This window comes from Triturus cristatus, chromosome 3_2 (genome assembly GCF_964204655.1).
Source record: "Triturus cristatus chromosome 3_2, aTriCri1.1, whole genome shotgun sequence".
Taxonomy (NCBI): Eukaryota; Metazoa; Chordata; class Amphibia; order Caudata; family Salamandridae; genus Triturus; species Triturus cristatus.
Window position 1 is genome coordinate 1,162,072,973 of NC_140584.1, and position 11,479 is coordinate 1,162,084,451.

An 11,479-nucleotide genomic window follows, 5' to 3' on the forward strand; every position below is an offset into this window, starting at 1 on the left:
GACATCATGGTGAAGGTTGCACTATAAAAATGTTAGACATACAAAAGTATTCATAAGCAAAGTTCGTAAATGTTCTGTAACTGACAGGTTCATCACAATCGCACAAATTGTCTAAAAATGAATGACATTTGGGTTTTGTAAAACTAATGATGAACCAAAAAATGATACTAAGCTGGTGTTTTGGGTATGAAACCTGCAGCAACCCAAATCTTCATCTTCCTTTCCCATCTTTCCTCAGAAGGCGTATGCAGCAATTTGTAAAAATGTCGCTGATCTCCGATGTATCAGATTTTGAAGATTTGTTTAATGGCAGTGACTACAAATCCAACATCTCATCAACTGACACGGCTCCCTGCAGTGACCCAGAGCGTGTGGACGAATACTTCTGAGCCACCCTCTATTGCCTGGTGTTCTTCCTCAGCCTGGTGGGAAACTCCCTTGTGGTGTTTGTGATCTGCTGCAATTGTCTAAAGCAGTCGTAGACGGATGTTTACCTCCTAAACCTGGCCATCGCTGATCTGTTGTTTGCCGTCACTTTGCCTTTCTGGGCTGTCTACAGAGTAAATGAGTGGGTGTTCGGGACCGTCATGTGCAAGGTTGTCTCCGGGATGCAGGAGGTCAACTTCTACAGTGGAATCCTTCTTCTGTCGTGCATCAGCATCGACCGGTATCTTGCCATTGTCCGTGCCACAGGAGTAGCCATGCAGATGAGGGACTGGGTCAAAAATATCTGCATTGGGGTCTGGCTCATCTCAGCCTTGTTGTCTTTGCCTGTTCTTATTTTACGGGAAGATATTGAGGCTCCAAGGGGTGTCTGGGTCTGCTAAGAGAACCTAGGCTCTGATGGAACTGATCGATGGAGGATCATAGTCCGAATCAGTTGCCACTTCTTTGGGTTCTTCCTTCCCCTGCTTGTCATGCTTTTCTGCTATGTTCTACATTTAGAGCCCTTTATCAAACCAAGAGAACCAGAAGTTCAAGCCAATGAAGGTCATAGTCTCTGCAGTTGTGGTCTTCCTTTTCTGCTGGCCTCCGTTCAACATTATCATCTTCATTGACTCCCTTATGTGGCGACGCGTCATTGACGATACATGCGAGAGGAAATCCCATGTTGGCATTGCCATATCTGTGACTCAGACTTTTGGCTTCATGCACAATTGCATCAACCCTATTCTGTATGCTTTCATCGGCCAGAAGTTTAGGAACAGTTTCTTGAGGATTTTGGCTACCCATGGAATGGTCAGAAAGGCTTTAGTGTCAAAGTAGGGCCTCCGTGCCATCATGTCCACCCAAGGAAATGTCTCCAGCACATTATAGAGGCAGAGAATGTCCTAAGACTCTTGAAGACAGACATTTTAAGGCTTTGGCAAAGGGAGCAATTGTCTAGGACACTCACCTTCTAAAGGCTCCCACAGTAAAGTGATTGTGACTGTCAGAAGGCATCCTGTAATAATTCTCGTAATAAAAAAATATATATTTTTAGTTTGATAAAACGCACGCACAGAAATTTAAAGAGCATGCCTGGCCTGCACCACATTTACCATCCAGCTCTCAGGTAGTTAGTGGAAATTATATTTACTTACTCTTTCCTCTTCCACCTCATCCATCTCTATTCACTGATCTTTCTCGTCATCTCTTTGTACCTATGCCCTTTCTCTCTGTCTCAGCTCTTTCTATCTCACCTATGTCTACGTGACCACTCCCTCAATGCACCATTTATCCCACCTCGGTCTATATCTGTCTTACAACATCATCCCTCGCTATAACACTCTGAGGCAAGCTCTACATCATCTCATCTCTCTCCATATCCGCTTGCTGTATCTGTCCTCATTTTCTTCACCTCTCTCAACCTCAGCTCTCTCTTGACTCCATATGTCCCCTTCTCTCTACATTTATCTATAGCTCACCTCTATTTTCCTCTCTCTGTCAGCCTTGCTTCCCCTTCACCACTCTCTTCTTTATCTCTCTCTCTCGCTACCACACTTCTTCACTCACATCGGTCTCACTACCTTATCCTTTTTGACCCCACACCTTTCCTCTTACCAAACCTCTGAATTTACCCCACCATTCTTTCACTAACTCATCTCACTACCCCCCTTTCTTACTCTGTTCTCTACCTCATCTCTCTCAATATTTTACTTTCTTCATGCTATGCCTTTCTCTTCCTCTTCCTCATTTTCCTTATTTTTCATCCCCTTTCCTCTATTTTTCTCTATGTACCTCCTTCAATTTCATCTCACCCCTTCTGTGTCACTTAACGCTTTACAACTCACTGACATCGCTCACCTCTGACTCCCCTTCTCTCTCTACATCACCCTCTCTCTGCTACTGTCTTTCTCTACCTTACCTCTATTTCACTTCTTTCCCTCTAAACCTTGGGCCAAATGTACAATCATTGTTTGTGAGCGCAAAATAAGTCTATCCTATTTACAAACCCTATTTTGCGAGTCTGTGACTTGCAACATAGGGTTTCTGAGTCACTATTAGGAAGGGGCGTGCCAAGAACGTCCCTTCCTAATAGCGACTCGCACTTCAAGTAAGATTGTTTTGCGTCCGCAATTGCGTTCACAAAACACTTGCAGTTTACCACCGATTTCAAATGGGTGGTAAGCCACTCGCAAACGGAAACGTCCCCAAGGGACCCCTTCCCCTTTGTGACTGTCATTAAAAATATTTCTTAAACTGTAACGTTTCATTTTTCTTTTTTAAATGCAGCCCCTTTTCCTTACAGGAAAAGGGGCTGCATTTAAAAAGAAAAGATTGCTTTATTTAAAAAGCAGTCGCAGACATGGTGGTCTTCTGACCCCAGTAGGCCACCATCCCTGCAAGTGTTGGCCATCCCCAATGGAGTCACAAATTGCACCTGCCTCATGAATATTAGTGAGGCAGGCAATTTGCGACCCCACTAGGAATCGCAAACAGCGTCTGAGACCCTGGTGTAAATTCCAATTTGCGATACATAAAACAACACAATTTGTGACTCGCAAAGTGGAAGGGCCATACATCTGTCCCCTCGTCCCTCTTTCTACAATTCATCCATTTCTATCTATATATGCCTAAGTGTTAATTTTTTCTGACCTGTATTTCTATACTTCTCAATTTGTCTGTATCTCTCCACAACACCTCTTCCTTTTTACCTTGTATCTCTCTGTACTTCTCTCACTCCCTCACCTCTCTACATGTCTACTCCCTGTCTCTTCCTCACCCCCCTTTTGACCTTATCTCCATACCTCACCACCTTAGAGGTGTATATACCATTTTCACAACATTTCATTCTATCGTTAGCTATCTCAATCTCTGATCCTTACTCTAAACCCTTATCTATCTCCCTGACCCCACTTCTCCATCAAACATTCCTCTTTTGACCTCTTTGTATCTTTCTTTCTGGCTATCTCACCTTACTGTGCTTACCTTACATGTCTCCCTACCTTACTAACCTTTCTGTGCCATCTCTAACTCCCTTCTTTCTCTTGTTATTCCTCTCTGTCCTACTCCTGTCTCTCACCACCTCCCACGTCATTAACCCAGCACAGGTTGAGGACAATGTCCGGCCACAGATTTATAGATGACAAATTTATCAGATTTAGTTTGATGGAGTAGTTAAAATCCTAGCAGCAGTCCTTGATTATCACTGCACAGTAAGAGAGTTAGTTATGAAGGGGATTTATTAGTGATTAAGACTATCCTGCACCTAAAGCTGCAGTTCCAAGCACTATGTGTAATATGAGGCACTAGTCCTCTACCCATCCAAAGATGCATCTTACTGTGTCTTTCTTACAGTGGGAAGAAAAGGTACTGAGATACTGATTTCCAGGTGAAATATTGTTGTTAAAAGGCAAACGTGATCTAGATCCAGGTGCAAAAAAAAGTTTTGTGAAGGATTTTTCAAACTTTCATTTAGTGCTATTGCTACAGTTCCAAGTTTTGGCAATGTTTTCAAACTACTGTTTCTGAACAGGGGACCAAGGTATGTCTTACCTAATGTCTAATCAAACACACTCCAATAAAATACATACAAAATAACACTTGCAAACAACATTATATACAACAATATTTCCTAAATCTATATTTTTTACAGTGGTATTAAATCAACACTTAAACAATATTCTTACCTTCGATATTCCTTTCGAAGATATTTTTTGATATCCCGATTTTCTTGACACAGTTTGTTTGTATCACAACATTTTCTCTGATATTTTCTCCGAAGATAGTCTTATCCTAATTAAGAGTATGCCATTTTTTCTACATGGAGTTCCCATTCAGTCTGCAACAAGAATGCCCACATTACTGAATATGCTGGTTCTTACTGCCCCACTACACGTCTGCACCATTACTGAAACCTAGATCAACCCCAAAGAACCAGGTCTAGATTTACAAATGCTTTTCTTTGAGTTTGCATGACTTTTTAATGCAGACCCAACACAAACTCTTCTGGTGGGATTTACAAACCAACGTAAATCACCAGAGCAATGCGCTGCCTTGTGTTACTTTGAGTCACAGAAGAGTCGCATGGGCCTTCACGTGTATCCACCAATGGGTTTTGACGAAGTTCCATATCTACAATGACATGGATTTATGCCAAAATGCTACACATGGAAGAGATTGGCGTAACGAGGAGATTTATTTATTTTTTTTCTAGTTTTTTCTCATTTATGTGTGCTGCATACTGCAGCAAATGCACACATTGAGAAAATATCCTCAAACGATTATTTTTGTTCAGGAGGGCCTCCTTTTTGCACAAAACCTGTCCTGAACATAATGTGGCACACATACGGTATAGTGCAAGCATGCCTGCATTGGCGCAAGAAGGAACACATTGCACCAGAGCATGGAGAGAGCAGAACCGCACCATTTCTTTTTGGATATGGCGCAGATCTGCTCTCTCCAGTTCATGCAACAAAGCACAGCAACCTTTTGTAAATGTGGGCATCAATCTCTCCTCCAGCTCTTCACACTGACAATGCCTCCTTCTTCCATACCCCAAGGCTGAGCCTCAAAGGTTAAGAAACTGGTAGTGTCCTCACCAAATACCTAGCAACACCCCTTGGCAAGACTTGTATCACTCCACTGTCCTCTTTTGTACACAATTTAACCAAAATAATGTCCTCCTTGAAAGCTAACATCTTGACATCCTGCCATCCTCCAGGCCAGACTTGTTCCCTCACAGAACACTTTGACAATGTATTTAGGCCATTAGCACTCATATTTCCTCACATCATCCTGGGAGACCTTAATGCTCAGAAACCTCAAACATCAGCTTCATTACAAGCTCTTTTTGCAGCTACTCAGTGCTAAGCATACACACAACATCCAGAACTAACTTTAGGGCATTTAATTTGGATTGATTCAGTGCCTGCACAGCTCAAGAACTTGAACTAAACAACTCACTTTGTAAACAAAATGTGGGTAGTTACTCTCGCCTCATCTACCCGCACTGTACTAATCTAATTGAAGACCTTGGCTCACCCCACCACCCACCTGGAGAGAATCACTTAAGCATTACATGACATGTCATTCGAAAAACTGTATTTGCTAAAACAGATGTTCTTCGGGAAAGGCATGTGTTGGGAAGACTTCCAGAAAACTGAAACCTAGATTCACCGGATATAAGACGAATATGCAAACCAATAACCCAAGCGCACCGGTAGCAATAAGAGGGAAGGAACAAAGACAGAACCTGACACAAACTAAATTCCAAATTCTTGAACAAATATTCCTGCTGGGGATCTGAGGGGACATAGAAACCATGTTATCCAGTAGAAAATATATCTGGGTTAAAAACCTGGACACTCCCCATCCTAAGGGACTGAATTATAAAATAGAAAAGAAGAGTATTCTTCATTTATTAGACAGTGGAGCAAATGTAAGCACTATGATTAGTAATCCATAAGTGAAAATGAGCTAATATAGGTGCCACTGTAGGCGCCATGAATACCAAAGCCTTTAGTAACTCATTGCAAGCGAGTCCTGCAAAAATATAGATATAATTTGCATGTAGTACTGGATGACTTACTCACGATGTACTGGATCTAAAGGCTTCCAATATTCACTAACTCATGATCAAATGTGACACATCAGGGGATGGACCTAGCTAATATGGCAGAGGACACTCACTTTGGAGCTCTGCCAACCACACCTGCTTGAGCCCTGAATCCTGCCCTATCCCCGACCCCCACCAACAGACCACAACCGCTGGGAGAGACCCTTGGAGACCGGACCAATGATGGTGGTGTATCTCCAGGTGATAGCTGAGCCTGAGAATGGGTCCCGCTATCTGTAGCCCTGCCTGGGCTCACAGAACTGCAGTAAGCCGCCCACGATGCTCGTGCAAGAAGGGCTGTGAACACCAAGGCCTAGGGAGGGCCCGCTGTGTCTTTCAGTGGCCTACTGGTGAGTGACTGTAACTCACAAATGCAAAAAGAACAATTGATGGACAGAATACAGAACAATGTTATACATACACCCCAGTACAGAGATCTGGGCCATCATCTCCTTGTCTTTGCTTAGTGTGCCCTAATTTGGTAGGGTATGCCCAGATATGGGTCCCTTGCTCACTTTGCCACTGGATTCAAGCTAGCCTGGCTTATGAGGGCTGTTAGCCCGAAACCGGTCCCAGAAGGCTTGTTTCCAGGCCAGGGAAGACATGGCTTGGCAGTTTGGGCTGGACTGTTCCCATGAGTCACATGGTCAAGACTGATTTGCATATAGCTGTGTCTGAACTGGGGTGGAAAAGTGAGCTAAAGAACGATGATGGATTCAACCCAGATCAGTGACTGGGGGCGAGTGTCTGAAACGTTTCAGCGCTCCGTCCATCATCTCCTTGTGAGTGACTGTAGCTGCCCAGAAGTACTGGGGAGCAGCAGGGACCCCAGCCCCTCTCGGGACAGTGAGGAACTGTTTGTCTCTACGGAGGCCTCGAGCACTGGAGGTAGAATCTCACAGACTGGTGGCGGTGGTAAAGGAAAGGAAATCACCTGTGTCCACCCTGACTACCATACGAGGAAAACTGCCAGGATGCGTGAGGGAGAACCTCCGGGATGGAGTTTCCCAGACACAAGACAGGAGCACTGGACAGAGGCACTGAGGGTGAACACGAGATCTAACAGTGCTTGAGCACCACCCTCCCGAGACACCAGAAAGGCTATAGCCGAAGCGGCAAGGGACCAAAGGGAACTACCTCAGGTGCCAGTAGGACCGACCTAGCAGAAAGGAGCCCACAGGGGGGGAAATGGTCAAGCCATGCTAGGAAAAAGCCAACGTAGCCAAGGGTCCCTACAACCTCCCCAGGCAGGGAGAGCTTGATCACGAAGGGCCCTCTCTAGAAACCATGGGAACTGCACTGAGGAACCAGGCGGATTAGTTGAGAAAGATTCTAGGTGCAACTCCAGAGCTTAAAAACTCACTGGAAACCAAAATAGTTGCACTTTACTTGGGCCACCTTAGTGTGGATCACAGGAATCTGGCCTGCGCAGTCACTGACGTGGAGGAAACCATGGAGCATACGTCACTGGGCCTGGGGGAAATGACTTGAAAGCTTCAGCACCTTTCTGATAAAGTAGAGAGACTCCAGGAACAGGCAGAGAATGCAGAGAGATGCTCAAACCGCAACAAAGACCGGATAACGGGTCTGCCTGAGAAAATTGATGGTCAATTGCCAGCAGTCTTTCTGTAACAATGGCTCATCACCAGATTTTAAAATGGCAAACCCTCCGCTCTGCTCTCTGTGAAGTGGGCACTCTGGGTCTCGGTCGCCCCCTAGCCCCGGGGGCCCCACAGTGTCCGATGGTTGCCAGAGAGTTGAGCTTAAGCGATCAGAAATGGAAACTATAAACTGTTAGGGCCATGGCTGCTGGATGGTGAAGGATAGTACGGTCCACCTCTTCCTGGATTTTACCATGCAGGTACATAGGCTGAGGAGCTCCTTTTTGGGGGTAAAGGTGAAATTGCGACAGATGAATCTAAAGTACGCTCTCCTTTATCCAGTAGACAAAATGGGTTAACAATAACAACTTAGTGCATTTCTTTGTGACACCCGAAGAAGAGTGGCGTTGACTACATCAAGAGGGAGTGAGAGTAAATACTGATACCACCTGGCAACACACAGGCAGGAGGAGATGCCGATAACACCACTGGGCGGGCCCTATTGCAGGCGAGATCGACTTGACTATTTCTTTTTGGTTATTGACACAGCACTGACAATAGAGGAGGTGGAGGGGGATACACATCACTGTCCTCTAATTGAGACCCTGGGGAGGAGGAAGGAGACAGGGGGCTCCCTAAAGCTGCCTCAACACCTAGGAACTGCAGGACACTGACACAGTGACACAGGAGGCGGCAGACTATGGTCTACTTTGAGAACAAGAAAGACATAGTGGACTCCCCAGGGATGGTGTGGGAAGGAAATAAGGAATCCATCCGATAGACCGCAATCCCTGATAGCTCATACAGACCGAACCCAGGTAGCACGACTTCAGGCCTCGGACAGACGGGTTTTGGACCCGGACCGGAGATTGGTTCAGCGACTACGGGAGCAGAGTCCCCGTCCCCGACATGGCAAGTGCTGAATATAAGGATGTAGCAGAGGGGACCGCACGTCAGCCCTACCTCATGGTGCAGCGGATACAGTATAACTTAGGGAACAAAGCAAGTTGCTTACTGGCGTGGTTGAGCCGAAGAGAGGAGGAGGTAAGATGGGTGGGGGAAATCACTAAAGACACAAGATAACCCAGGCAGCAGACATTGCGCAGGAATTAGCCCAATATTATAACGCCCTATACACCTCAAGATCACAGAGGACAGAAGCAGATATATTGGGCTTCCTCACCTCTCTGAATATCAGAGGGAGAGAGAGAGGGGGGGGGGAACAGCCTAGGATCTGGAGGGAGACTTCACCCTGTGAGAGTTCTCTGAGGCACTGACGTCTCTGAGCAGTGAAAAGACTCCCATTTCCTCGTCCCTGTCATTATTATTGAGCTACACCAAACCACGGATGGCCTTAAAATTTATTAACAATAAATTCTCACCATTAAATGCAAGATAAACTTAATACTGAAGTATAAATAAACTAAGAATTACATTATTTTAACTTCTTGAGTTAGCAGCTTTTATCACATTTTGAGTAATTTCCATCCTATCTCTCCAACCCTTGGATCTTAATAGTGCTTTAGAGAGAGGCAAAGAGAAGTCCATGGGCCCACTCTGCCTACCTCTGTCAGAGAAGCTCTACTCAGTTCTGCACAGGGTGCTGCTACACCCCTATTCGATCTTCCTGTAACTACCTCAGGTAGATTTACCTTAGATAGATTATAAAGTGACATAATTTTTTCTCTAATCCACCTGATGATTGAAATCTAATCCCCTGATTGGAGATACCAAAATAGACAAACCAGTGGTCAGATTTCCTGCAAGACTTCGTTAATTGCAAGTAAATAGGAAATGCCATCATAGCATCTAAGGAATGTAAAGATAGGAGTTATTCAGAATCAGTATCCGGAGAGAAAGATGTTAAAAATATCTCCAGGCCTCTGTGAACCAAAGATTAGATTTTAGGTAAAAAATCTGGATTGGGTCTAAAGACTATGCCATCTTCCATGATCTTGTAATAGGGAGGTTTGTGCAGGACAGCACCTAATTCTCCAATTCTCCTGGCGTACGTGATGGCAACAAGAAACACCACTATCAAGATCTGAATGTTCAATTCAACAGGCTTTAAGGGTTCAAAATGAGACCTTTGAAGGGTTGAAGAAGAAGAGATAAATCCCAAGAACGAAAGAAAGGATGAACAATAGGTCTGGGAAATGAAAAACTCTCAAGTAATCTAGATCCTAACTCTTCTGTTTGATAGAATCCTCCCCAGGTTTCCCTTAAGGCTCTGACTGCCATGCACTGAGCTCTTAAAATTGATACAGCTAAACCCTTGTGAAATCCATCATACAAAACGTGTAGACCAATGGTAATTTCACATTTCAGAACTTCTCCAGCCGTGCATTGTGAGGAGAGGCAAAAAGATCTATGACAAATCTGCTGAAATACAGATTGGGTCAGAAACAAATCTTGAGAAGTGACAATTTGCAACTGAGGGGGTCCAGAGCAATAGCAATAGTCTTCTTCTCCTTTACACATTTGGTATTTAGAGATAGTTGATTTTGCTTTGACCAAGCTCCTAGCTTCATTGTAACAGAGTTCAAGGGTGGACACAGTACACTGCCACCTGATTGTCATTGGAACATGACTATTCTTAAGAGGTTCATTGAAAGAAATTAGTTCCTTTCATATGGCTGTCAACTCTCTCCAGTTTGAGGTTTGTTGGCAGTCCAATAAAGTCAATTTCCCTTGTGCAGTTTGATCTGCCAACGTTACAGCCCATCCTAGTAGACTATTGGAGGAATGGACACAGAAGAAAACCAGAGACTCCAAGTTTAGCCACCACTGAATTTGCTGACAGATGAGAGTAGTTAAAGGTATCTGACTTTTGAAAGCCATGAATTATTCCAATACTTTAGCGGGTGGATTCATAAAGTCTTAAGCAAGAAGCCACATGACAGTGTATGATGAGCCAGATCCTTGCTGATGCTTGACTCTGAGATAAAAACAGTGGTCCTGAATTAATTATTGATACACGAGAGCGAAAGCCTCTTACTTAGTTAAATGATTTGCTAGTTCGTGAGCTGAACAGAAAAAGGTTTTGGGGTAGCTCACAATATCAAATATGACATTACAACATAAAAAAGGCAACATCCAAAAATATATATAAATCACCATACATTTATTTTCTTTTTGGCAATTTAAATTTTTTAATTCATATACTGTACAACTCAGGTTTGCTCCAGAGGGAACGTGCATACAGCAAGAGTGCTAAAGGGTGAGTGAGTGAGGAGAAGAGTGATGAAACATAGTAATAATAAAAAAAAATTGTTGAATCACAAAGGGGGATCGGTCGTAATTCACCGTCCAATACAAAACCTGGTCACGTTCATAAATTACAACAATACATAAAATTGAAAGAAAAGACCAATTAATCGTCTAGCACGGGAGAAGATTGCGTGTCCCAGGTAGTTGAAGGGGCGTCGACGTTTCGACCCGACTAGGGGGCTTAAGTGGAAGTTTGGACCTTGCCCGTGCGGGTCTTCATCAGGACCAGAAGGGCAACCTGAGTGACTCCTAGTTTAAGTCTTGTGCCTAAGGAAGTTAAAAAACAGAAGGGGGAGATCAGGATGTTGGCCTAAGATACATTTAAGTATTCAAAAGAAAAGCCTACTAGGCGGCTTTTACCTGATAATTTCAGGGGCCCTATTTACTGGGGGCGCAAAAGGGTACTGATTCCAGTCCTCCTTCGTGGTGTAAAGATAGGACGTCTGAAAAAAGTCATTATGATGTAATGCATTAAAGCGGAAAAATAATTTAAACCCTCCTACATCGGGATGGTGACGGCCTCCGCCAGGCTGAGGCTTATTCAAATTTATTACCTCCACACTGCCTA

The 11,479-nt window shown here is 44.1% G+C and overlaps 1 pseudogene; it reads left to right on the forward strand.

Annotated features, from left to right (window-relative positions):
- Window positions 1–263: 263 nt before the first annotated feature.
- LOC146859333 (C-X-C chemokine receptor type 2-like) lies at window positions 264–1,317 on the forward strand (annotated as a pseudogene).
- The last annotated feature ends 10,162 nt before the right edge of the window (window positions 1,318–11,479 follow it).